At 36.4% G+C, this 5,328-nt stretch overlaps 1 long non-coding RNA gene across 1 annotated transcript; it reads left to right on the plus strand.

Annotated features, from left to right (window-relative positions):
* Window positions 1–586: 586 nt before the first annotated feature.
* On the plus strand, window positions 587–3,912 carry LOC110869136. The gene is made up of 4 exons (XR_002552953.2): window positions 587–832; window positions 1,390–1,457; window positions 2,675–2,720; window positions 3,137–3,912. It is a non-coding gene; the product is annotated as an uncharacterized LOC110869136 (long non-coding RNA).
* Window positions 3,913–5,328: the final 1,416 nt, after the last annotated feature.

The raw sequence follows: 5,328 nt of genomic DNA on the forward strand, positions 1-5,328 counted from the left end.
TGGTTTGCACAAAGTAATATACTTAGGTACTAATAGTTTAAAATCACCTTCTACGGCATTAACTTTTCATTTTGTAACGTTTAGAGGTATTAACGTTAATTGTTTGTTAAACTATTAGTACCTAAGTATGTTATTTTGTGCAAACCACAATGAATAACTATGTTAATACCCTAGAAGTTATTACCTAGCAATTTTGGCCCATGGGGTATGTTTTGGGCTGATTTGGACTTTAAAAGAAAAGTCATGGGTTGTTTTGGGTTAACATTTAAATTTAAAGGAGTCAGAATGGGAATATCAGATTTTAATTAATATAGATGGGAAACTAAAAAAATAGAACGGGTGAAGACTATTTGCAATAGGCTCTTTTACTCTTCTTTAGTCGAACCCGAGTCTCATTTAACAGGGGGAGAGGAAGGAAAAGAGACGAAAATATGAAAAAACCATGTTCCCGAGATTTTTTAAGGATAGGAGGGGAGAGAAAAGGAGGGAAAAGAGAAGAAAATTTGTCCATATATTCATCCTCCCAAATTATAGAGATTAGGAATGAAAATTCTATCAATTAATAAATTACCCTCCAATCTAATAAATCTCATCTTCAGTTATTTTAGATAAATTTGGCGCAAACTTTTTCATTCCCTCTCACTCTCTGACTTCTACTTCTGAAAGGAGAAACTGGGACTCCGACCATCACTCGCCACCGCAACGGATCTCCCTCGCAGAACCACCGTTTAGCGCGGCAATCAGACCTTCAAAAGTTATCTCTCAAACCCCATAACCAGTTCACACTCAATCCGCCCTAATTTTCGGTCATCGTCTGTGGTTCAATCGAGAGGTAAAATGTTGTTCTTTAATCAATTAAGCAGACAAGCAGATGCTGGTTCTGAATTGTTTTTAACAATTTGAATAACCGAATTTAAATGGAACAGAAAGAAATTTCAGATTTTGATGATACTGTTTGTGTATCAGAGTGAGAACATGGTTGGGTTCTATGTGTGCATTAGTTTGATGAATTCTTGGCTTAAATATTGAATTTAATAATAAAACTTGTTTATAAATAATGAATGTCAATCTTCCGTTAGTTGCTTTGAGAAAGATTTGAAATTTTGAGTTTGGTGCAGAATGCATGCTCGACTTTTATGGTTTTATCTAAACGATTGATAAAGTATAATGGGTAATTGGCTAATTGCTGGCTATATATGTTATATGTTTCCAGTAGTGTGTATAATAATTGAATCAAATCTTGAAATAACTTGCTCAAGTATCATCTCTTGATTCTTGCTTAATTGTTTCGTTCTTTGATGTTTTATTGTTATTTCGATAACTTTTTTATGTATCAAGTATCATCTATTGTTGATTCTGATTTTACTGAACACTATTCTTAACACGCAGCCTATTCCTACCTGCTCGAGGCATACCATTTGAGAGCCCATTCAACAGCTGATTTACAGCATATTTAGGTGTGTGTTTTATCTTTTGGCCTTTTACTTTTGATTCTTTTAGTACTTGAACATACAAAATAATCATGTATGTATTTTTAGAAGACCAAAAGGGGCTTGCGGTGCAACTTATTGCCCGTTTGCGTTCTATTTTGATGTATTAGATGGTTTTTTTCCGTATTTGATCTAATGGTATTAAACAATCATCAAAAATACGCTTTGAGAGACAATGAACAAAATAAATATAAAAAAAACTGTGAAGAGACTACCACATGGTCTACATATCACCAAGCAGCTACTTAGTCTTCTGATCAAGCCATTGACTTTCTTTTTGACCCATGTATCTATTATCTATGTTACCCTTTAATTTCATTATCTTAATATTCCGATGAGCCGGAATTATGAGACTCGAGAATAGGCACACCAGCCTCTGTGAACTAACCAACTTTAGCATCAACAAAAAAGAAAAAAACAGGTCGCTAATCGATCAAACAGCAATGCAAAGTAGAAAAGTAACAGATTACAATACCCAAAGTTGTTAATCCGATGATCTGCAGAGATGGTCAACCGGTGACTCTGATCAAGAGCTAATTAAGTTAGCCAGAAATCTATCATAAGTATGAAAATAAAGTCGTCTGGTGGTCCACCTCTCTTACCAGATCATATATTTAGGTTGGTTTGAAGTTTAAATAATCTGACTTTGATCTTTGTATTCTCCTGCCCTAGAAGCTGATTACATATAATCAAGTTACACGCCACAACTCATTTGCTCAGCCCTACATCAGTCGCTATGTCATGACATATTTTAGGTTAATTAAAATGTTTTATGTTTAAAGGGTATAATGGTACATATTCGAAGTTTACCAACCCGGACACGTTTTAACCCGACAAAATTGCCCCTTGATGTACAATCACTTAAAAAAAAACATTTTCTTAACCGACCCGACCCGAAACCCGTTTTGACCCGAACCCGTTTTGACCCATGACCCGATACGACCCGTTTGCCAGGTCTATTTTAAAGCTCGAGCTCAAACTTGAAAGGACCTGAGCCTGGCCTCATGATTAGTTTTTTAGCTCAAGCTTGGCCTGGGCTTGGCTTGCTTGTTGTTTTATTAACATGATTTTTATAAATTTATTGTTTATATATATATATATATTATCATAAATTTATAAATAATAACTATTAATGTATAAATGTGTAGCATGTAATTCTAATTGTCTTAATTTTGTAAATGTAGGCGCTTGAAGGGAAAACGACAAACTTGAAAGATCCTTAAAAAGCAGGTAATTGGCAGAGTTCTCTAACAAGAGTTTACTCTTATATGTTTGAATGTTAAATTGGGTTAGATAAGTATGGATGTTTTATTGTTTACTTTAGTTGGTGTTTAACTTTGTTCAAATTTGGGTCCCTTGTGTCGACTTTGTTCAAATTCAGCGATTGTGAATTCAGTTGATTGTCTCGATAAGTTTTAGTTTTTCTTTAAGACCAAAATCAGAACATCGATATCAGATCTGTTTCATGTATGTTTAGATCGGCTGAAAGAATATTTTGAATCGAAATCAGATCTGAATCGGTTTCAGTTTGATGATTAAGATCTGAGTTTGGTTCGAAGAAGGAACTAAATCAAAGAAAATCTTTCAGTTGTTAGTGTAAGATTTTCAATTTCCAGTCGGCTGCTGAACATAATGATTTTATGCAGCTTTCTAGGCTGCTGTCCAACGTCTCGCTGACTGATGAAGGGGATAAATGGAGCTGGTCTTTGGACTCAAATGGGTTATTTTCGGTCAGTGGGTTGAGGAGGTGCTTGGTACAAAACAACCAAACGGCTGCAGCTACTGTCTATTCGTGGAATCGATGGATTCCGCTCAAGGTTAACTTTCTAGTGTGGAGGTTAAACTTGAATAGACTATCAACGCGGGTGTCTTTGTTAAGGAGAGGCATACAAGTGCCATCCGCTTTGCTTTGTGTGAGTTGTGTCGAGATGAAGAGGAGTCTACCGAAGGCGTTTTCTGCACGTGCCCGTTCACGCAAAAGGTTTGGGATGGAATTGCGAGGTGGTGCAGACTTCCAGCCATTTTTTTTTGGCTTGGGTGATCTGGTAAATTATCATGTACATGTGCTGGGCTCAAAAGTCTGGAAACAATTGATATACTCAGGTCTTTCAAACGACGATTTGGTGTATTTGGTCGAGCAGAAATAACTTGTTGTTTGAGCGGGGGAAGTGCTCGCCTAAAAGGGTGCTGGAAGAAACAAAGACATGGGGTTTTTGTGGATAAAACATAGAGCCAAAGCGACGACATTGACATGGGAAAAGTGGAGTGATTTTGATGTTTCTTGCTTTGGTGTGTACTGTGTAATGTTGTTGTACTGGTGTATGCTACTTCACGTGGTTAACACAATTTTGTTGACCCGTTTTATAATAAAAATTAGTTGGCCGTTTACCCAGACAAATGTTATATATTTACGACTAGTTACGTTTCGACGCTCGTTACCGACATACGATCGTTACGGACGACTCGAACGATAAAATGAAAATATTATATAATTACGACTCGTTACGGATTCGACGCGTGTTACGGACCTACGCTCGTTACGGACGAAATCGACTAAATAATAAAAATATTATATATTTATGACTAGTTACGTTTCGACGCTCGTTACGGACCTACGCGCGTTACGGACGACTTCGATTAAATAATAAAAATATTATATATCTCCAACTGGTTACGGATTCGACGCGCATTACGAACGACTTCGAGTAAAAAAATATTATATAATTACGGCTCGTTACGGACTCGACGCGCGTTACGGACGACTTCGACTAAATAATAAAAATATTATATATTTATGACTAGTTACGGATTCGACGCGCGTTACGAACCTACACTCGTTACAGATGCCTTCTATTAAATAAGAAAAATATTATATATTTACGAGTAGTTACGTTTTTACACTCGTTACCATGGTTGTAAAACAAGGTTTCTAAGGCCGAGTACTCCTCGAGTAGTCGCTACAAGGCAGGCTGCCGAGGCGACTTTCTTTGACTCCGCCTAATTACTCGGATTCGGTCAAACGTGGTCAACCTCGGCCAGAATTGGATATAATAGGTCAACTCGGGCCTATTTTGACTTAAATAATAATATAACGTAATTTCTATGCCTATCATATTAAAGAATGAATATCATTTTCACGTATTTTGTTATAAATATTAGTAAATTTATGTTATTTGACATATATTTAATCTCCAAAAAGTAATTTCTTTATAATTTATCATGTCCGAGTACTCTCCGCGTAGACCGAGTACTCTCAACTCCCCGGTCGACCGACTAGGGAGCGCCTAGCGACTTTTGCAACCATGCTCGTTACGGACCTGGGTGCGATAAGGACGACTTCCACTAAAAAAATAAAAATATTATATAGTGGTTGAGGGTGCTGGTGAGTGGAACAGAGGTCACGGGTTCGACCCCGCCTTCCGTGTTTTCGCTGCACTTCTGTTTTTCCTTTTAAAACCCAATATATGAAAACCATAGTGTATGTATAAGTTTAATAAGAGATGCAGTCTAACACCAAAAAACATCAGCTGACCAGTGGTGAAGGGTTGTAGCTATGCATACCTTTTTTTTTTTGTTATAAACAGGTATATGAAACAGCACAGCAATTGCATAAGTTAATTAAAAAGCAGTTTAATTATGAGTTAGACACATAGCCCAGTGGTAGGACTGTGTGCACACGACATCTAAATTGCTAGTTCGAATCCGGGCAGACACAGTTTTTGTGTTTTACTTTTAGTTCAATTCCTTTTCAATTATTTTTTGTGTTTTACTTTTAGTTCAATTCCTTTTCAATTATAACTTACATAATTAACAGTTTATATTTTTTTCATTTCATTTC

This window comes from Helianthus annuus, chromosome 11 (genome assembly GCF_002127325.2).
Source record: "Helianthus annuus cultivar XRQ/B chromosome 11, HanXRQr2.0-SUNRISE, whole genome shotgun sequence".
In the NCBI taxonomy this organism is placed as follows: Eukaryota; Viridiplantae; Streptophyta; class Magnoliopsida; order Asterales; family Asteraceae; genus Helianthus; species Helianthus annuus.